Source organism: Oncorhynchus mykiss, chromosome 26, assembly GCF_057628025.1.
Source record: "Oncorhynchus mykiss isolate SJ-2025 chromosome 26, ASM5762802v1, whole genome shotgun sequence".
In the NCBI taxonomy this organism is placed as follows: Eukaryota; Metazoa; Chordata; class Actinopteri; order Salmoniformes; family Salmonidae; genus Oncorhynchus; species Oncorhynchus mykiss.
Genome location: NC_143047.1, coordinates 2695309 through 2718085, shown reverse-complemented (window position 1 = coordinate 2718085; position 22777 = coordinate 2695309). Strand labels below are relative to the sequence as shown.

The 22777-nt window shown below is 44.2% G+C and overlaps 1 long non-coding RNA gene across 1 annotated transcript; it reads left to right on the top strand.

Annotated features, from left to right (window-relative positions):
• Positions 1–7139: 7139 nt before the first annotated feature.
• Positions 7140–21871, top strand: LOC149971348 (uncharacterized). The gene is made up of 3 exons (XR_016492395.1): positions 7140–7509; positions 13790–13989; positions 21216–21871. It is a non-coding gene; the product is annotated as an uncharacterized LOC149971348 (long non-coding RNA).
• Positions 21872–22777: the final 906 nt, after the last annotated feature.

Genomic DNA, 22777 nt, shown 5'->3' with positions numbered 1-22777 from the left:
CAGCTTCATCAAATAGTACACACAAAACACCAGTCTCAACGTCAACAGTGAAGAGGCAACTCTGGCCTTCTAGGCAGAGTTCCTCTGTCCAGTGTCTGTGTTCTTTTGCCCGTCTTAATCTTTTATTTTTATTGGCCAGTCTGAGATATGGCTTTTTCTTTGCAACTCTGCCTAGAAGGGCAGCATCCGGGAGTTGCCTCTTCACTGTTGACGTCGATTATAAAATACAGCCACACAAATCAATGCTTACAATCTTTTTCTGTTTTAATAACGTATGAGAGTCCTCCATTCACAGCAATGTCTGAAAAGCCATGTCATTTACATAAAATATGACCAGTCCCTGCCCCTATGCCTAGTTAGCGCGGTCAGATGACGATCCCCCAACTCCAAGTCGAGGTTATGCTGATGCCAGGCAGGTAGCCAGCTAGATTTGTGTGGTTGACAGATTTAATAATGAGTGAAGGGAAGGATACAAAAAATAGAAAACTTATAATTTCCACAAGGAATTGGAGGATTATTTTTTCGTCATATCAAACTCAAAAAGTGTGTGCCTCATCTGTCATAATAGCATCGCTATCCCAAAATAAGGTAACATAGATTGACATTTTAAAACACACACACAAAACGCAGGATTTCTTTTTCCAGCAAAGACCTAATTACAAAGAAGAAAGTTACAAGAACTAAAAAAATCAATTGGCATGGCCTGTGACCAAAGGGAAGGCGGCAACCACAGCATCTTATCGTGTGAGTCCCATTCTTGCTAAGTTTAAAATGTTGTTCAAAGATGGGGAGATTATCAAGGAAGCATTAATTGAGGTTAAAAGTTCACTGTTTGGGGATTTTAAGAATAACATTGAAATTATGGCTGCCATAATGACATTCAGTTGTCCAGAAATACGGTGACAAGAAGATGTGAGGGAATAGCGGGGAGAACCTTGAGGATCAAATTAAAGATATTGACAACTGCGAGTGTGGTGCCAGAAGACTAACCTCTCACTCAACGTCAACAAAACATGATGATCGTGGACTTCAGGAAACAGCAGAGGGAGCACGCCCCTATCCACATCGAAGGGACAGTAGTGGAGAAAGTAGAAAGTTCCTCAGCGTACACATCACGGCCAAACTGAAATGGTCCACCCACACAGGCAGCGTGGTGAAGAAGGCGCAACTGCGCCTCTTCAACCTCAGGAGCCTGAATAAATTTGGCTTGTCACCTAAAACCTCAAACTTTAACAGATGCAGAATTGAGAGCATCCTGTCGGGCTGTATCACCGCCTGGTACGGCAACTGCACCGCATTCAACCTCAAGGCTCTTCAGAAGGTAATGCGGTCTGCATAACGCATCACCGGGGGCAAACTACCTACTGCACCTGATGTCACAGGAAGGCCAAAAAGATTATCAAGAACGACAACCACCCGAGCCACTCTCTGTTCACCCCGCTATCATCCAGAAGGCGAGGTCAGTACAGGTGCATCAAAGCTGGGACCGAGAGACTGAAAAACAGCTTCTGTCAGACTGTTAAACAGCCATCACTAACATAGAGAAGCTGCTGCCAACATACAACACTGGCCACTTTAATAAATGGAATTAATAAAGGTATCACTAGTCACTTTAAATAACTCCACTCTAATAATATTTACATATCCTTGCATATATTATTTACATAATAAATCCTTGGCGCTATTCCTTTCTTGCATTCCAATCTGTAATTTAAATTGATTTTTATTTGGGATTTCATGTAATTGCCATTCACAAAATAGTCCAAATTGGTGAAGTGAAATGAAAAAAAAACTGGTTTTAAAACAATTCCAAAAAATTAAAAACGGAAAAGTGGTGCATGCATATATATTCACCCCCTTTGCTAAATGAGATGCAACCAATTAAGTCACATTATTAGTTCGAAGTCACGTTATTAGTCACATTATTAGTTAAAAAAAAAGCCCACCTGTGTGCAATCTAAGTGTCACATGTTCTGTCACATAATCTCAGTATATACAGTGCCTTGCGAAAGTATTCGGCCCCCTTGAACTTTGCGACCTTTTGCCACATTTCAGGCTTCAAACATAAAGATATAAAACTGTATTTTTTTGTGAAGAATCAACAACAAGTGGGACACAATCATGAAGTGAAACGACATTAATTGGATATTTCAAACTTTTTTAACAAATCAAAAACTGAAAAATTGGGCGTGCAAAATTATTCAGCCCCCTTAAGTAAATACTTTGTAGCCCCACCTTTTGCTGCGATTACAGCTGTAAGTCGCTTGGGGTATGTCTCTATCAGTTTTGCACATCGAGAGACTGAAATTTTTCCCCATTCCTCCTTGCAAAGCAGCTCGAGCTCAGTGAGGTTGGATGGAGAGCATTTGTGAACAGCAGTTTTCTGTTCTTTCCACAGATTCTCGATTGGATTCAGGTCTGGACTTTGACTTGGCCATTCTAACACCTGGATATGTTTATTTTTGAACCATTCCATTGTAGATTTTTCTTTATGTTTTGGATCATTGTCTTGTTGGAAGACAAATCTCCGTCCCAGTCTCAGGTCTTTTGCAGACTCCATCAGGTTTTCTTCCAGAATGGTCCTGTATTTGGCTCCATCCATCTTCCCATCAATTTTAACCATCTTCCCTGTCACTGCTGAAGAAAAGCAGGCCCAAACCATGATGCTGCCACCACCATGTTTGACAGTGGGGATGGTGTGTTCAGCTGTGTTGCTTTTACGCCAAACATAACGTTTTGCATTGTTGCCAAAAAGTTCCATTTTGGTTTCATCTGACCAGAGCACCTTCTTCCACATGTTTGGTGTGTCTCCCAGGTGGCTTGTGGCAAACTTTAAATTACACTTTTTATGGATATCTTTAAGAAATGGCTTTCTTCTTGCCACTCTTCCATAAAGGCCAGATTTGTGCAATATACGACTGATTGTTGTCCTATGGACAGAGTCTCCCACCTCAGCTGTAGATCTCTGCAGTTCATCCAGAGTGATCATGGGCCTCTTGGCTGCATCTCTGATCAGTCTTCTCCTTGTATGAGCTGAAAGTTTAGAGGGACGGCCAGGTCTTGGTAGATTTGCAGTGGTCTGATACTCCTTCCATTTCAATATTATCGCTTGCACAGTGCTCCTTGGGATGTTTAAAGCTTGGGAAATCTTTTTGTATCCAAATCCGGCTTTAAACTTCTTCACAACAGTATCTCGGACCTGCCTGGTGTGTTCCTTGTTCTTCATGATGCTCTCTACGCTTTTAACAGACATCTGAGACTATCACAGTGCAGGTGCATTTATGCGGAGACTTGATTACACACAGGTGGATTGTATTTATCATCATTAGTCATTTAGGTCAACATTGGATCATTCAGAGATCCTCACTGAACTTCTGGAGAGAGTTTGCTGCTCTGAAAGTAAAGGGGCTGAATAATTTTGCACGCCCAATTTTTCAGTTTTTGATTTGTTAAAAAAGTTTGAAATATCCAATAAATGGCGTTCCACTTCATGATCGTGTCCCACTTGTTGTTGATTCTTCACAAAAAAATGCAGTTTTATATCTTTATGTTTGAAGCCTGAAATGTGGCAAAAGATCGCAAAGTTCAAGGGGGCCGAATACTTTCGCAAGGCACTGTATACACATGTTCTGAATGGACCCAGTCTGCAACACCACTAAGCAAGGGACACCACCAAGCAAGCGACACCATGAAGACCAGGAAGCTCTCCAAACAGTTCAGGGACAAAGTTCTGGAGAAGTACATATCAGGGTTGGATTATTAAAAAAATATCAGAAACTTTAAACATCCCACGGAGCACCATTAAATCCATTATTAAAAAATTGAAAGAATATGAGAGAGGAGAGGGCCAACCACTAAAACTCACGGACCAGGTAAGGAGGACATTAATTAGAGAGGCAACAAAGAGACCAATGATGACCCTGAAGGAGATGCAAAGCTCTAGAGTGGAGATTGGAGTATCTGTCTATAGGACCACTTTAAGCTGTACACTCCACAGAGCTGGGCTTTATGGAATAGTGGCCAGAAAAAAAATAAGCAAGCTCATTTAGTGTTCACCAAAAGGCATGTGGGAGACTCCCCAAACATATGGAAGAACGTATTCTGGTCAGGTAAGCTTTTTGGCCATCAAGGAAAATGCTTTGTCTGGCGCAAACCCAACACTTCTCATTACCCCGAGAACAGCTTCCTCACAGTGAAGCATGGTGGTGGCAGCATTATGCTGTGGGGATATTTTTCATCTGCAGGGACTGGGAAACTGGTCAGAATTAAATGAATGATGGATGGCGCTAAATATAGGGATATGCTTGAGGGAAACATGTTTCAATCTTCCAGAGATTTGAGACTGGGACAGCAGTTCACCTTCCAGCAGGACAATGACCCTAAGCATACTGCTAAAGCAACACTCGAGTGGTTTAAGGGGAAACATTTAAATGTCTTGGAATGGCCTAGTCAAAGCCCAGACCTCAATCCAATTGAGAATATGTGGTATGACTTAAAGATTGCTGTACACCAGTGGAACCCATCCAACTTGAAGGAGCTGGAGCAGTTTTGCTTGAAGAATGGGCAAAAATCTCAGTGACTAGATGTGCCAAGCTTATAGAGACATACCCCAAGAGACTTGCAGCTGTAATATCTGCAAAAGGTGGCTCTACAAAGTTTTGACTTTGGGAGGCGTGAATAGTCATGCACACTCAAGTTTTCATTTTTTTTGTCTTATATCTTGTTTGTACCATAATTCTATTTCTATTTCTATTTCAATTCTATTCTATTTTAATTCCAGGTTGTAAGGCAACAGAATAGGAAAAATGCCAAGGGGGGTGGATACTTTCGCAAGCCACTGTTCCACCTGGAGTGCACAGTTTCATCAGCTGACCTGAACGAGTTAACTTAAGTAATATCTGGCTATAATGAATTGTGCGTTGATTTGATGATCCCCCAAGAAACATGTAAGATATTTCCTAACAACAAACCATGGGTAACCAAAGAATTGAAAGTGGTGCTTAATAAGAAGAAACAAGTGTTTGCCTCCTGGAATCCATTCAAAAGAAAATAGGTATAGAGCGAGGTGATCAAAGAGATAAAAAAAAGGTGAGATGCCAGTACAAGGACAAGGTGCAACACATAATGTGACATGGACACTCTCCGTCTATCTGGTTGGGCATTAAGAATATGGCAAATGCCCCCTTCAAAGGTAGGCAACGTTTCGATCCTTGACTGTATGAGAGGGTGTGCCTCTCTACAGCCAATAAAACTAAACCATTTCTTCACCCGCTTTGAAACAGGGGTCATCCCCGCTCTCCTGGTTTGTCTGGAGGAGGATGTCATGACAACCAAGAGCATGATGAGGAAGTTGTTCAATAAGTGTTCAAAAGCACTGGAGCACAAAAGAGCCCGGGGCCTGAAAACATAAGTGGTCGTGTCTTGAAACACTGCTCCACTCAGATGAGCAGTGTCTTCTGCTCTCTCTTTCAGCGGTCCCTGGATACATTGGAAATTACATCTTTATGGAAAAAAATCTATTGTTGTACCTGTCCCAAATACCTCTCATCCGTCTGAAACAAATTATTACGGACCTGTCGCTCTGACCTCTTGATTAAATCTCTTGAAAAGACATACATCATCAACACCACCAGTCAAGACTTCTTGAAGTGGATGAGACGGAGCACGGACCGGCTCTGAATGATTTTACTGTCTGATGTGAGTCATCCCATCTAATTTTAAATAGATCAAAAACAAAGGACATGGTGATTTGACTTTATTAGCCAATGCCAGTCACGTGATCGGGTCCTTCTCACAGGCTAGTAGTGAACACAGACACATCAGGGATGCAAAAGCATGCCGAGGCTCATATTGAACCTGTTGGAAGAACTGTCCACATTCACTTTTCCTCAGCCAATAAGATGAGTAGGCCTAACGAACAGAAAAAGCACGAGCCTATGTCAATCTAGTACTGTATCCCCCATAGTAGAAAAGTACCTATTCTATTCTGTGCGAGAAATAAATATTCCAAACATAGTCTTGGCCTCCCACAGGCGATATATCCCAAATTAATATGACCACTAGCGTCAAATAACCTTTAAAAAACAATGAGGCTGACGCAACAGATCAGAATGTTAAGCTTAAAATGTTGGAACAAATGTATGTTATTTCCAAACATTATATGCACAGCAATCATTGCACAGCAGTAAATGAGAATGTTCCAAAATAAAATCAATTAGCAGCAAAACGCCATTCTCAAAAGTGACCGCAAATGCGATAATGCATGTTATACTTTTATTATAAAGGTGCATTTTTATGGTAAATGATCTAATCCAAACTCACACGCAACGTATATACAGCCCTACACCCGTTCTAAAGCAGATTATTGTACATAATTTTAAGAACTTTTTTGGCCACTTTGGTTATGATACAAACCAAGGCTACATGAGGTGTGCGACTATGATTAGAAAAAGTTGCAAAAAAAGGCATGCTCATTTGGGCATCATTCACAAGTGATAGGCTAATGTTGTCACCCATCAGACTTTTGTTTATTTAATCTGGTCTTTACATAAATAATGTGTGAAATTTGTTTTGACTGAAAATTGACTAATATCATGCACCTAACTATTGCAGACTACAAAGGGAAGCACAACCAAGAGCTGCCCAGTGACACGAGCCTACCAGACGAGCAAAATTACTTCTATGCTCGCTTTGAGGCAAGTAACACTGAAACAGAGCATCAGCTGTTCCGGACTACTGTGTGATCACGCTTTCCGCAGCCAATGTGAGTAAGACCTTTACTTTATATGGCTGCAGGGGCAGTATTGAGTAGCTTGGATGAAAAGGTGCCCATTGTAAACGGCCAGCTCCTCAGTCTCAGCTGCAAATATATGCATATAATTATTAGTATTGGATAGAAAACACTCTGAAGTTTCTAAAACTGCTTGAATTATGTCTGTGAGTATAACAGAACTCATATTGCAGGCAAAAACCTGAGAAATTCCACTTCCTGTTTGGATTTTTTCTGGGGGTGGCAGATTATCAACCAAGCTCTCATTGAAATTACAGCGAGATATGGATGAGTTTTCACTTCCTACGCCTTCCACTAGATGTCAACAGTCAATAGAACTTTGTCTGATGACTCTAATGTGAAGGGGGGCCGAATGAGACAGGAAATAGTCACCACTGCCACGAGTTGACCATGCGTGTTCAAAAGGAAAGGACCTGCATTCCACCACTCATCTGAAGTCATTCTAATTCTCCGGTTGGAACATTATTCAAGATGTATGTAGACAACATTCTAAAGATTGATTCAGTACATCGTTTGACATGTTTCTACTGACTGTTACGGAACTTTTGGACATTTCATCACGTTATAGTGGACGCGCTTTGTGACTTTGAAATTGTTTACCCAAAGCGCAAACCAAATTAGCCAGTTGGACATCAATAACGGACATTTTCGAACAAATCAAGCATTTATTGTGGACCTGGGATTCCTAGGACCTGACACAGTGGTTGCATTAAGGAAAGGTATATCTATAATTCCATGTGTATAACTTGTATTATCATCTACATTTATGATGAGTATTTTTGTTGAAACGATGTGGCTATGCAAAATTAGTTGATGTTTTTGGAACTAGTGAATGTAATGCAAATGTAAACTCAGATTTTTGTATATAAATATGAACTTTATCAAACAAAACATGCATGTACTGTGTAACATGAAGTCCTATGAGTGTCATCTGATGAAGATAATTCAAGGTTAGTGATTCATTTTATCTCTATTTCTGCTTTTTGTGACTGCTATATTTCGCTGGAAAATGGCTGTGCTTATTGTGGTTTGGTGAAGTCTTAACATAATCGTTTGTAGTGCTTTCGCTGAAATGCCTATTTGAAATCGATTAACAACAAGATTAACTTTAAAATGATATAAAACACATGTATGTTTTAGGAATTGTCATTATGAGATTTCTGTGGTTTGAATTTGGTGCCCTCTATTTTCACTTGTAGTTGTCATATCAATCCCGGTAGCGGGAGTGCAGCCATAACAAGTTAAACAGGTCGACAATCAAAAGGCTGCAGGGCCAAAACGGATTACCAGGATGTGTCCTCCGAGCATGCGCTGACCAACTGACAAGTGTCTTCACTGACATTTAACCTCTCCCTGTCTGAGTCTGTAATACAGTTTTGGTTCCCAGCTGGCGAACCAAAACAACGATGCAGTAAAAGGGGCAGATGAAGCGGTCTTCTGGTCAGGCTCCGGAGACGGGCACATCGCGCTCCGCTTCCGAGCATGCTACTCACCATTGTCCAGTCTCTTGACAACAAGGTTGATGAAATCCAAGCAAGGGTAGCGTTCCAGAGAGACATAAGAGACTTTAACGTTCGTTGCTTCACGGAAACATGATTCACTCGAGACACGTTATTGGAGACGGTATAGCCACCTGGTTTCTTCACGCATCGAGGCCGAAAGAAAAAAGCATCTTTCTGGTAAGAAGAGTTATGTCTTGGGACGTGGTGTGATCATAACAACATACAGAAACTCAAGTCCTTCTGTTCACCTGACTTAGAATTCATCACAACAAATGTCGACTGCATTATCTACCAAGAGAATTCTCTTTGATTATAATCACAGCCTTATATATTCCCCCCCAAGCAGACATATCGATGGCCCTGAACAAACTTCAATTGACTCTATGTAAACTGGAAACCACATATCCTGAGGCTGCATTCATTGTAGCTGGGGATTTTAACAAGGCTAATCTGAAAACAAGACTCCCTAAATTCTATCAGCATATCGATTGTGCTACCAGGGCTGGTAAAACCCTGAATCACTGTTACTCTAACTTCCGCAAAGTAAATAAGGCCCTCCCCAACCCTCCTTTCGGAAAAGCTGACCACGACTCCATTTTGTTGCTTCCAGCCTAGACAGCAACTAAAACAGGAAACTTCTGCACTCAGGTCTGTTCAACGCTTGCCCAACAAATCTCATTCCACACTTTAAGATTTCTTCGTTCACGTGAATTGGGATATGTTCCGCATTGCGTCAAACTACAGCATTGACAAATACGCTGATTCGGTGAGGGAGTTTATTAGCAAGTGCATCTGCGATGTCATACCCAAAGCAACTATTAAAACATTCCTAAACCAGAAACTGTGGATTGATGGCAGCATTCGTGAGAAACTGAAAGCACGAACCACTGCTTTTAACCAGGGCAAGGTGACCGGAAACATGACCGAATACAAACAGTGTAGCTATTCCCTCCGCAAGGCAATCAAACAAGCTAAGCGTCAGTATAGAGACAAAGTAGAGTCGCAATTCAACGGCTCAGACACAAGAGGTATGTGGCGGGGTCTACAGTCAATCACGGATTACAAAAAGAAAACCAGCCCCGTTGCAGACCAGGATGTCTTGCTCCGAGACAGACCAAACAACTTCTTTGCTCGCTTTGAGGACAATACAGTGCCACTGACACGGCCCACTACCAAAACCTGCGGACTCTCCTTCACTGCAGCCGACATGAGTAAAACATTTAAACGTGTTAACCCTCGCAAGAATGCAGGCCCAGACGGCATCGTCAGCCTTGTTCTCAGAGCATGCGCCGACCAGCTGGCTGGTGTGTTCACGGACATATTCAATCAATCCTTATCCCAGTCTGCTGGTTCCACATGCTTCAAAAGGGCCACCATTGTTCCTGTTCCCAAGAAAGCTAAGGTAACTGAGCTAAACGACTACCGCCCCGTAGCGCTCACTTCAGTCATCATGAAGTGCTTTGAGACACTAATCAAGTACAATATCACCTCCATCCTACCTGACACCCTAGACCCACTCCAACTTGCTTACCACCCCAATAGGTCCACAGACGACGCAATCGCAACCACACTGCACACTGCCCTAACCCATCTGGACAAGAGGAATACCTATGTGAGAATGCTGTTCATCGACTACAGCTCAGCATTTAACCCCATAGTACCCTCCAAACTCGTCATCAAGCTCGAGACCCTGGTTCTCGACCCCGCCCTGTGCAACTGTGTACTGGACTTCCTGACGGGCCGCCACCAGATGGTGAGGGTAGGTAACAACATCTCCACCCCGCTGATCCTCAACACTGGGGCCCCACAAGGGTGCGTTCTGAGCCCTTTCCTGTACTGCATGCACGCCTCCAACTCCATCATCAAGTTTGCAGATGACACGACAGTGTTAGGCTTGATTACCAACAATGACGAGACGGACTACAGGGAGCAGGTGAGGGCCCTCGGAGTTTGGTGTCAGGAAAATAACCTCACACTCAACGTCAACAAAACAAAGGCGATGATCGTAGACTTCAGGAAACAGCAGAGGGTCACCCCCCGAACCACATTGAAGGGACAGTAGTGGAGAGGATAGTAAGTTCCTCGGCGTACACATCACGGACAAACTGAATTGGTCGACCCACACAGACAGCGTGGTGAAGAAAGCGCAGCAGTGCCTCTTCAACCTCAGGAGGCTGAAGAAATCTGGCTTGTCACCAAAAGCACTCTCAAACCTTTGCAGATGTACAATCAAGAGCATCCTGTCGGCTGTATCACCGCCTGGTACAGCAACTGCTCCACCCACAACTGTAAGGCTCTCCAGAGGGTAGTGAGGCATGCACAGCTCATCACCGGAGGCAAACTACCTGCCCTCCAGGACACCTAGACCACCCGATGTCACAGGAAGGCCATAATGATCATCAAGGACAACAACCACCCAAGCCACTGCCTGTTCACCTCGCTATCATCCAAAAGGCGAGGTCAGTACAGGTGCATGGGACCGAGAGATGCATGGTGCAGTGACAGAGAGACTGAAAAACAGCTTCTATCTCAAGGCCATCAGACTGTTAAACAGCCACCACTAAGATTGAGTGGCTGCTGCCAAGATACTGACTCAAATACAGCCACTTTAAACATTTAAAAATTGATGTAAAAAATGTACCACTAGCCACTTTACCTTCTTTTGGGTAGGGGGCAGTATTTTCACATCAGGATGATAAGCGTGCTCAGAGTAAATTGCCTGCTACTCAGGTACAGATCCTAGGATATGCATATTATTAGTAGATCTGGATAGAAAATACTCTGAAACACTCCGTTTCTAAAACTGTTTGAATGATGTCTGAGTATAACATAACTCATATGGCAGGCAAAAACCTGAGGGGAAATCTGAGGTTTGTAGGTTTTCCACTCTTTGCTTATCTAAGATACAATGAAAATGGGGTCATGTTGCACTTCCTAATGCTTCCACTAGATGCCAATATATGTCAACAGTCTTTAGAACCTCATATGATGCTTCTACTGTGAAGTGGGGACGAATGAGAGGGGAATGAGTGAGAGGTCTGCCAGAGAGCCACGAGCTGGTCACGCGCATTCACATGAGAGGTAGCTTGCGTTCCATTGCTTTTCTACAGACAAAGGAATTCTCCGGTTGGAACATTTTTAAATGCATGTTAAAAACATCCTAAAGATTGATTCTATACATCGTTTGACATATTTCTACGGACTGTAACGGAACTTTTTGGACTTTTCGTCCATACTTTCCGCTGGACTTGCACGCGCGTTGTGAGTTTAGATTGTGTACTGAACGCGCAAACAGCAAGAAGGAATTTGGACATAAATTATGGACATTATCAAACAAAACAAACATTTATTGTGGAACTGGGATTCCTGGGAGTGCATTCCGATAAAGATCATCAAAGGTAAGTGAATATTTAAAATGCTATTTCTTACTTCTGTTGACTCCAACATGGCGGATATCTATTTGGGTTGATTTGTCGTCTCAGCGCCGTATTTAGATTATTGCTTGGTTAGCTTTTTCTGCAAAGTTTTGTAATCTGACACAGCGGTTGCATTAACCTGTTGCGACGAGCAATCCCGTATCCGGGAGCGTAATTATAGCCTCAAGCTCATTACCATAACGCAACATTAACTATTCATGAAAATCGCAAATGAAATGAAATAAATATATTGGCTCACAAGCTTAGCCTTTTGTTAACAACACTGTCATCTCAGATTTTCAAAAAATGCTTTTCAACCATAGCTACACAAGCATTTGTGTAAGAGTATTGATAGCTAGCATAGCATTAACATTTTCACAAAAACAAGAAAAGCATTCAAATAAAATCATTTACCTTTGAAGAACTTCGGATGTTTTCAATGAGGAGACTCAGTTAGATAGCAAATGTTCAGTTTTTCCAAAAATATTATTTGTGTAGGAGAAATCGTTCCGTTTTGTTCATCACGTTTGGCTAAGAAAAAAAAACGAAAATTCAGTCATTACAACGCAAACTTTTTTCCAAATTAACTCCATAATATTGACAGAAACATGGCAAAGGTTGTTTAGAATCAATCCTCAAGGTGTTTTTCACATATCTATTCGATGATAAATCACTAGTAGCAGTTTGGTTTCTCCTCTGAACAAAATGGAAAAATGCACGCACCTGGAGATTACGCAATACTTTTGATGGAGGACACCGAACGGACACCTGGTAAATGTAGTCTCTTATGGTCAATTTTCCAATGATATGCCTACAAATACGTCACAATGCTGCAAACACCTTGGGGAAACGACAGAAAGTGTAGGCTCATTCCTTGCGCAATCACAGCCATATAAGGAGACATTGGAACACATCCTATTCAAAATCTGGCTCACTTCCTGTATGAAATTTCATCTTGGTTTCGCCTGTAGCATTAGATCTGTGGCACTCACAGACAATATCTTTGCAGTTTTGGAAACGTCAGAGTGTTTTCTTGTATCTTGTTTAAAACGGGAACGTTTTTCATCCAAAAATGAAATGCCCCCAGAGGTTCAAGTTAAGGAGAAGTGGATCTAAAATTTCTTGCTTAACAATTGTATTTTCATCAACATTTATGATGACTATTTCTGAAAATTGATGTGGCTCTCTGCAAAATCACCGGATGTTTTGGAACTACTAAACATTACGTGCCAACGTAAACTCAGATTTTTGGATATAAATATGAACTTTAGCCAACAAAACATACATGAATTGGGTAACATGAAGTCCTATGAGTGTCATCTGATGAAGATCATCAATATATTTCTGCTTTTTGTGACTCCTCCCTTTGGCTGGAGAAATTGCTGTGTTTTTCTGTGACTTGGCTCTGACCTGACATAATCGTTTGGTTTGCTTTCGTCGTAAAGCCTTTTTGAAATCAGACACTGTGGCTGGATTTACAACAAGTGTATATTTAAAATCGTGTAAAATGCATGTATTTTTGAGGAATTTGAATTATGTGATTTCTGTTGTTTTGAATTTGGCACCATACAGTTTCACTGGCTGTTGACGAGGTGAGGCGCTACCGTCCCACATACCCTAGAGAGGTTAAACAATGCCACTTAATATAATGTTTACATACCCTACATTACTCATCTCATATGTATATACTGTACTCTATATCATCTACTGCATCTTGCCATCTTTATGTAATACATTTATCACTAGCCACTTTAAACAATGCCACTTTTATATGTGTACATACCCTACATTACTCATCTCATATGTATATACTGTACTCGATACCATCTACTGCATCTTGCCTGTGCCGTTCTGTAACATCACTCATTCATTTATCATTATGTACAGATTCTTCATCCATTTACACTTGTGTGTATAAGGTAGTTGTTGTGAAATTGTTAGGTTAGATTACTCTTTGGTTATTACTGCATTGTCGGTACTAGATGCACAAGCATTTCGCTACACTCGCATTAACATCTGCTAACCATGTGTATGTGACAAATAAAATGTGATTTGATTTGATTTGCATACCACCCCAACAGATCCACAGATGATGCAATCTCTATTGCACTCCACACTGCCCTTTCACACCTGGACAAAAATGTTATTCATTAACTACAGCTCAGCGTTCAACACCATAGTGCCCTCAAAGCTCATTACTAAGCTAAGAACCCTGGGACTAAACATCTCCCTCTGCAACTGGATCCTGGACTTCCTGACAGACCACACCCACGTGGAAAGGGTAGGTAACAACACATCCACCAAGCTAATCCTCAACGTGGGGGCCCCTCAGGGGTGTGTGGTCAGTCCCCTCCTGTACTCCCTGTTCACTAATGACTGAGCGACCAGGCACGACTCCAACGCCATCATTAAGATCACCAACAAACATGACGAGACAGCATATAGAGAGGAGGTCAGAGACCTGGCAGTGAAAATAACCCAAGTTGCACACTATTACTGGTTATTTAACTGTGAGCATTTGATTACACGCATGCAGCATCATAACTTGAGATCTCAGTAACATTCTGTGAGTAGCAGCGCATTCATGAGAGCATCCGAATCAGATTATGGGATAAAGGGGCTATACCGGGATAGGGCTATCCCAGACATACAAAATCTTGGTCGACCAAGAGTCGTCTGTTCCTCCGACCATTCGACTGGTCTACATTTTTTAATGTGAATGTTTCCATACATGTGACCGACCAGCTCGATTCGGTCTTATGTTCAAAATTTGAAACTGTGTTTTTTACTTTGGATACAAGTAGAGACTCGGAGCTAGAAAATCGTATATCATACAATACAGTTAGGGAACAATTGGAAAGTACTTCTGCTTTGAAAGTTGATAAACTTGTAACCAAACTTTTGAAAGAATGGCCCTTGAATGTTTTGGTAAACCCACTGGAAAGCTCTTCTTTGTCTATTTGCCATTCAGCATCGTTCACAGCCTTAGCCCCACCGATCTCTTTAAGGATTCACATGTGAGGCCATGTACTAAACCAAAGACTAAGACTAAAGACTGGTTTATACTACATCTATTGACAGGTGTCGCACTGACATCATGAAAATTCAATTGTCATCCAACATCAACCTTGTCGTTATTGTTAAGACAAAGTATAAACACAAAAATTACAGGCTGCTGACTCTTGGTCGAAAATAGCTTAACTAGTGTTTTATAACACCAATAAACCCACCCGTTAAAAATTGAATTTAGTATGTGTCAATCTAGCAAACCAGGTGACTAAAAGCAACTTTGTCAACAATACTTTGTTTCGTATTTAGCTTGTTAGCTAGCTAGCTAATGTAAAGTTAGCTAGCTACTCCGTTCAAATAACAACCATATCATATAGCTGACAACGTTGGGAACCAATATACACAGGCAGTTAGGAAAGCAAAGGCTAGCTTTTTAAAACAGAAATTTGCATCCTGTAGCACTAAGTCCAACAAGTTCTGTCACACTAAAGTCCATGGAGAATAAGATCACCTCCTCCCAGCTGCCCACTGCACTGAGGCTATGAAACACTGTCACCACCGATAAATCTACGATCATCTAGAATTTCAATAAGCATTTTTCTACGGCCGGCCATGATTTCCACCTGGCTACCCCTACCCCAGTCAACAGCTCTGCACCCCCCACAGCAACTTGCCCAAGCCTCCCCCACTTCTCCATCAACCAAATAGCTGATGTTCTGAAAGAGCTGCAAAATCTGGACCCCTACACATCAGCTGGGCTAGACAATCTGGACCCTCTCTTTCTAAAAGTATCTGTAAATCCTAATAAAATTGTTAAAATTATGAGCCTAGTTGGTTTAGCCACGGAAAAAGTCAAGAACCTTCCTGCTAGCCATGATTGGCTAAGATAATGGATGGGCTGGACATGCCAAGAGATGAGTTCGCATCGGTCTGCCATGTCGCACGCTTCTGTCTGTAACATGAGCATATTTTTTAAAAAGATATCACGTATTAGAATTCAAAGGTGTTGCTCTCCACTTTCTGAAGAACAGAGTTTTCAAATCAGTGGAATGCTCGGTAGAATTAGTACGGTGTTTCAAAGATATCACTTAGTAAAATTGCAAAAGTTTTGCACTCCACATTCTGTAGGACTGAGTTTTGAAATCAGTGAAATTAGAGTATGATAGCTAAGGAGATGGAGAAAATTATGGTGCTTGATTGCAAATATGCGGAGAGAGTCAAAAAGATAACCCACTGTTATCTTTTGTATAAAACTGTTGTATAAAACACCTGTCTCCGGAATACATCTTCAAACTAAGGGCAAACATGGCATCCGTGACAGAGAGGGAGAAGCATCCATCCATCTATACAGCTAAGAAAGTCTACCTAGCTACATTTTCAGATATTATACTTTCTGATTTTAACAGAAAGTCATTTTCATTTCAAGTTAAAGCGTACTGTTAGCTAGCTAGCTAACACTAGCTGGCTGGCTCACTAGCTAACTTTACGTGCATGATCTGTGTAGTGATTTTATTTGTATCTCAAAGCCATTTGCATTGCAAGTTATAACCTAATGTTAGCTAGCTAGCTTACTTTGAACCTGGTTGGTTAGATACCTGCAGATTCATGCAAGGTTGTAATGTTATGAGTTGAGATTATGGTTAATTGCTTAGCTAGCTAACTAACTACATGTCGAAACAAAAGACTCCACTATGCAAGTAACCATTTCACTCCACCTTCTGTGTCCTGTGCATGTGACAAATTAAGTTTGATTTTATTTGATATAGTATGTGTTTACCAGAGATGTACATTTGAAGAACATGGATCTAATGATGGGGAGGATGGATCGATGGGAGAGGAGTGGCCTTCCCACCTCATCTCCAGCACCCCCCCTCCCCTCCTCCCCTCCTCTCCAGCACCTCCTACCTGCTACCGCATCCGGCTCCGGGGCTCTTCGGCTGGCGCTCCTACGGGAGTATGATGGAACGGCGGCGTGTATAGGTGCAGGTGTATAGGAGTTGCCATTGGTGTGACTACGGTGGAGTCCAGACCAGGTTTCCACCGTGCGCATTCACTCTGAATATGCCGATTTGGCTATCGCCTTCAAAAAGTAAGGCGACCCAATTACCACCCCATCGTCGAGGGGACTGCGCGATAGACCTCCTGGAGAACGCTGCACTTCCTAGGAGTCACGTGTACCCATTGTCCCAGGAGTAGACAGCAGCTGGGACAGGGGTACATTCGGCCCTCTGCATAACCCGTCTCCTCAAGCTTATTTTTTGTGAAGAAGAAGGAGGGAGGTCTGCGTCCGTGCATTGATTATCGAGGTCTAAATTCTATCACAGTGGGGTTTAGTTACCCACTACCTCTCATCGCTAGGGCGGTGGAATCATTTCACAGGGCGCGCTTCTTCACAAAACTGGACCTGAGGAGTGCTTGTGTTGGTCAGCAGAGGCGGGCAGAGCTTTCAGTCGTCTGAAGGAGGTGTTCACCAATGCGCCCGTAGCTATCTTTAGCGTTCATAGTGGAGGTGGACCCGTCCGAGGCGGGGGGTCGGGGCTGTGCTTTCCCAGCACTCGGGTGTGCCACCAAAGCTCCGCCCTTTTGCCTTCTTTTCGAGGAAGCTCGGTCCGGCGGAGTGAAACTATGACGGGAGTTGTTAGGTGTAGTCAAAGCTCTGAAGGTGTGGAGACATTGGCTTGAGGGGGCGAAGCACCCTTTTCTCATCTGGACTGACCATCATAATCTTGAGTATATCCGGGCAGCGAGGAGACTAAATCCGCGTCAGGCTAGATGGGCCATGTTTTTTCCCCGTTTTCGTTTCACCATTTCGTACCGGCCAGGCTCCCAAAACACCAAGCCGACGCGCTGTCCCACCTCTATGACAACGAGGAGCGGTCCATTGAGCCAACTCCCATCATTCCACCTTCATGTCTCGTGGCACCGGTAGTATGGGAGGTGGACGCGGCAATAGAGAGGGCCTCACGGTTAGAGCCGGCCCCCCTAACTGTCCAGCGGGGGCTCAGTACATACCGAGGGGGTCCGGGATAAGCTGATCCATTGTGCTCATACTCTACCCTCCTCGGGTCATCCTGGCATCGAGAGGACAGTGCGGAGTCTTCGAGGGAGAAACTAGTGGCCCAAGTTGGCTAAGGATGTGAGATTTTATGTCTCCTCCTGCTCGGTGTGCACTCCCCTCCCCGTTTCACGGCCGTGGACACACTTATCAGTGTACTTTCTTACCCACCTTCCCCCGTCCCAGGGAAGTACTACGATCCTGGTCATTGTGGATCGGTTTCCTAAGTCCTGAAGTCTCATCCCGTTGCCCGGTGTCCCTGCGGCCCTGCAGACTGCGGAGGCCTTGTTTACCCATGTCTTCCGGCACTATGGGGTGCCTGAGGACATCGTTTCTGATTTGGGCCCCCAATTCACGTCTTGGGTTTGGAGGGCGTTTATGGAGAGACCGGGGGTCTCGGTCAGCTTCACCTCGGGTTTTCACCCCGAGAGTAATGGGCAGGTGGAGCGCATAAACCAGGATGTGGGCAGGTTTCTGCGGTCATATTGCCGGGATCGGCCTGCTGAGTGGGCGAGGTATGTTCCTTGGCCTGAACTCGCTCAGAACTCCCTTGGCCACTCCTCAACGAACACGTCCCCTTTTGAGTGTGTGTTGGGTTACCAGCCGGTCCTGGCCCAAGGCATCAGAGCCAGACCGAGGCTCCTGCGGTAGAGGAATGGGTACAGCGCGCCATGGACACCTAGAAAGCCATCCAGGAGTCGCTAAGACTAGTGGGGGAACGGCAGAAGAGGAGCGCTGATCCCACGCTGAACAAGAGGCTCCCACGCTGAGGTCTGTCCAACGCTGGTCCGACCAAGCTGACTCCACACTCCAAGACTGCTTCCATCACGTGGACTGGGAGATGTTTCGTATTGCGTCAGATAACAACATTGACGAATACGCTGATTCGGTGTGCGAGTTCATTAGAACGTGCGTTGAAGATGTCGTTCCCATAGCAACGATTAAAACATTCCCTAACCAGAAACCGTGGATTGATGGCAGCATTCATGTGAAACTGAAAGCGCGAACCACTGCTTTTAATCAGGGCAAGGTGTCTGGTAACATGACCGAATACAAACAGTGCAGCTATTCCCTCCGCAAGGCTATCAAACAAGCTAAGCGCCAGTACAGAGACAAAGTAGAATCTCAATTCAACGGCTCAGACACAAGAGGCATGTGGCAGGGTCTACAGTCAATCACGGACTACAGGAAGAAACCCAGCCCAGTCACGGACCAGGATGTCTTGCTCCCAGGCAGACTAAATAACTTTTTTGCCCGCTTTGAGGACAATACAGTGCCACTGACACGGCCTGCAACGAAAACATGCGGTCTCTCCTTCACTGCAGCCGAGGTGAGTAAGACATTTAAACGTGTTAACCCTCGCAAGGCTGCAGGCCCAGATGGCATCCCCAGCCGCGCCCTCAGAGCATGCGCAGACCAGCTGGCCGGTGTGTTTACGGACATATTCAATCAATCCCTATACCAGTCTGCTGTTCCCACATGCTTCAAGAGGGCCACCATTGTTCCTGTTCCCAAGAAAGCTAAGGTAACTGAGCTAAATGACTACCGCCCCGTAGCACTCACATCCGTCATCATGAAGTGCTTTGAGAGACTAGTCAAGGACCATATCACCTCCACCCTACCTGACACCCTAGACCCACTCCAATTTGATTACCGCCCAAATAGGTCCACAGACGATGCAATCTCAACCACACTGCACACTGCCCTAACCCATCTGGACAAGAGGAATACCTATGTGAGAATGCTGTTCATCGACTACAGCTCGGCATTCAACACCATAGTACCCTCCAAGCTCGTCATCAAGCTCGAGACCCTGGGTCTCGACCCCGCCCTGTGCAACTGGGTACTGGACTTCCTGACGGGCCGCCCCCAGGTGGTGAGGGTAGGCAACAACATCTCCTCCCCGCTGATCCTCAACACTGGGGCCCCACAAGGTTGCGTTCTGAGCCCTCTCCTGTACTCCCTGTTCACCCACGACTGCGTGGCCACGCACGCCTCCAACTCAATCATCAACTTTGCGGACGACACAACAGTGGTAGGCTTGATTACCAACAACGATGAGACGGCCTACAGGGAGGAGGTGAGGGCCCTCGGAGTGTGGTGTCAGGAAAACAACCTCACACTCAACGTCAACAAAACTAAGGAGATGATTGTGGACTTCAGGAAACATCAGAGGGAACACCCCCCTATCCACATCGATGGAACAGTAGTGGAGAGGGTAGCAAGTTTTAAGTTCCTCGGCATACACATCACAGACAAACTGAATTGGTCCACTCACACAGACAGCATCGTGAAGAAGGCGCAGCAGCGCCTCTTCAACCTCAGGAGGCTGAAGAAATTCGGCTTGTCACCAAAAGCACTCACAAACTTCTACAGATGCACAATCGAGAGCATCCTGGCGGGCTGTATCACCGCCTGGTATGGCAACTGCACCGCCCTCAACCGTAAGGCTCTCCAGAGGGTAGTGAGGTCTGCACAACGCATCACCGGGGGCAAACTACCTGCCCTCCAGGACACCTACACCACCCGATGTCACAGGAAGGCCATAAAGATCATCAAGGACATCAACCACCCGAGCCACTGCCTGTTCACCCCGCTATCATCCAGAAGGCGAGGTCAGTACAGGTGCATCAAAGCTGGGACCGAGAGACTGAAAAACAGCTTCTATCTCAAGGCCATCAGACTGTTAAACAGCCACCACTAACACTGAGTGGCTGCTGCCAACACACTGACACTGACTCAACTCCAGCCACTTTAATAATGGGAATTGATGGGAAATGATGTAAATATATCACTAGCCACTTTAAACAATGCTACCTTATATAAATGTTACTTACCCTACATTATTCATCTCATATGCATACGTATATACTGTACTCTATATCATCGACGGTATCCTTATGTAATACATGTATCACTAGCCACTTTATACTATACTATGCCACTTTGTTTACATACTCATCTCATTTGTACATACTGTACCCGATACCATCTACTGTATCTTGCCTATGCTGCTCTGTACCATCACTCATTCATATATCCTTATGTACATATTCTTTATCCCCTTACACTGTGTACAAGACAGTAGTTTTGGAATTGTTAGTTAGATTACTTGTTATGACTGCATTGTCGGAACTAGAAGCACAAGCATTTCGCTACACTCGCATTAACATCTGCTAACCATGTGTATGTGACAAATAAAATTTGATTTGATTTGATTTGATTTGATTTGATCCGCACCGCAGTGAGGCCCCCGTGGTCGCACCGGGGGACCAGGTCTGGCTCTCGACCCGAAACCTGCCCCTCCGCCTGCCCTGTCGGAAGCTGGGGCCGCACTGTGTGGGGCCATTTAAAGTCCTGAGGAGAATAAACAAGGTGTGTTACAGGTTACAACTTCCTAGGTATTACCGTATTAACCCCTCGTTTCATGTCTCTCTCCTCAGGCCGGTGGTGGCTGGTCCCCTGCAGGAAGGTGAGGTGCCTGAGGTCCCTCCGCCCCCTCTGGACATCGAGGGGTCCCCGGCGTACACAGTACGTGGCATCCTGGACTCGAGAGCCTACATTGGGCCTACAGTACCTCGTGGACTGGGAGGGTTACGTTCCGAAGGAGAGAAGCTGGGTTCTGGTGGGGAACATTTTGGATCCTTCTCTCCTGAGAGACTTCCACTGCCTCCACTCGAATCGCCCGGCACCTCGACCTCCGGGTCGCCCTCGAGGCCGGTGGCGGCGTGCTGCGGGAGCGTCGGGGTGGGGGGGGGGGGTACTGTCATGACTTCCGCTGAAGTTGGCTCCCCTGCCTGTTCGGGCGGTGCTCGGCAGTCGTCGCCACCAATCCCTTTTTCGTTTGTCTGTTTGTTTTATCTTATTAGTTTCACCTGTGTCCTGTTGTATGTGCTTAATGAGCTTCCTTATTTAAAGAATGTGTACCTGCCCTTGTTTTGTGTGGGAATGTATTTTGTTACGTGTGTGCGTTTAGGTAGAGGTGTAATATTTTCTGGACTTGGCACCCTGTGTTTTGGGTAGTCTCATTTTACTGTCCGCGCCCTGTGTTGTTGGGCTTGTCAAATTTTGTGCCACATTAAAGAGCACTTTTTTCCCAGTGGAACTCTCTGTGCCTGATTCCGTCCTCACCCACCTAGTCCCGCGTGACATACACGCTTATTAATATCCTAAAATGATCACTATCCAATCTACTCATCACATTAGGAATAGCAGGTTTACATTAGTCTGCAAATGCTATGACAGAGGCATGCAATCCTTTGTTATAAAGGTGAATTTTTATGGTGAAAAATAGCCTCCCCAAAACTTGAAACTCATGCAACACATGCTAATTGCTAGACTACAAGCTTTCTAGGTAGCTAATTTTTTGCTAACTTAGTGTTGTTGTTAACGCCTGGTTAGCATATCAGCTAAACTAAACTCCAAATCGATCAGACTTGACTTATCAGTGATGAAATGATCGTAGCAAATCTGTTATTGACAGCTGGCTGGGTTTAGATCTTGACATACAAAAAGGTTTGTTTGCTGGCAGTTGTTGAGTCTTATCTTCATGTCACAAATGCTGCTTCATGATTGCGGAGAATCTGTAAACATGTTGTCTTTCCTGTCTGGTTAGAGCAGCCCAACACTCTACAGACAATGACTGTGGTGATGAATCAAGTTGTTTTAAGCATGCAGTTTGGGGTAGCCACTCAACTGTTGTCAGAAGAATTAATGCAATGGTCTTCCAACATGGCCACCAGGAGGAGCCGTACGTAAATTGCAAGCCCTTACTAATACCTGACAAAACACTGTAATAACACAAATTAGAACGGCTATCCCAGCAATTGTCCAAATCCCATGGAAATTGAACTTGGTTCCATAAAGCAGGTATAGCTTCACTTTTTTTTTCCTGCCTTCACAGCAGTAGCCACAGCCTCTACTCATCATGGCGTGTGAGTTGGGAAAAGCGGATATCCTCCACAGTATTTCTTGTGCCAGTGTGGGGTATCTGTAAAATGGGCAG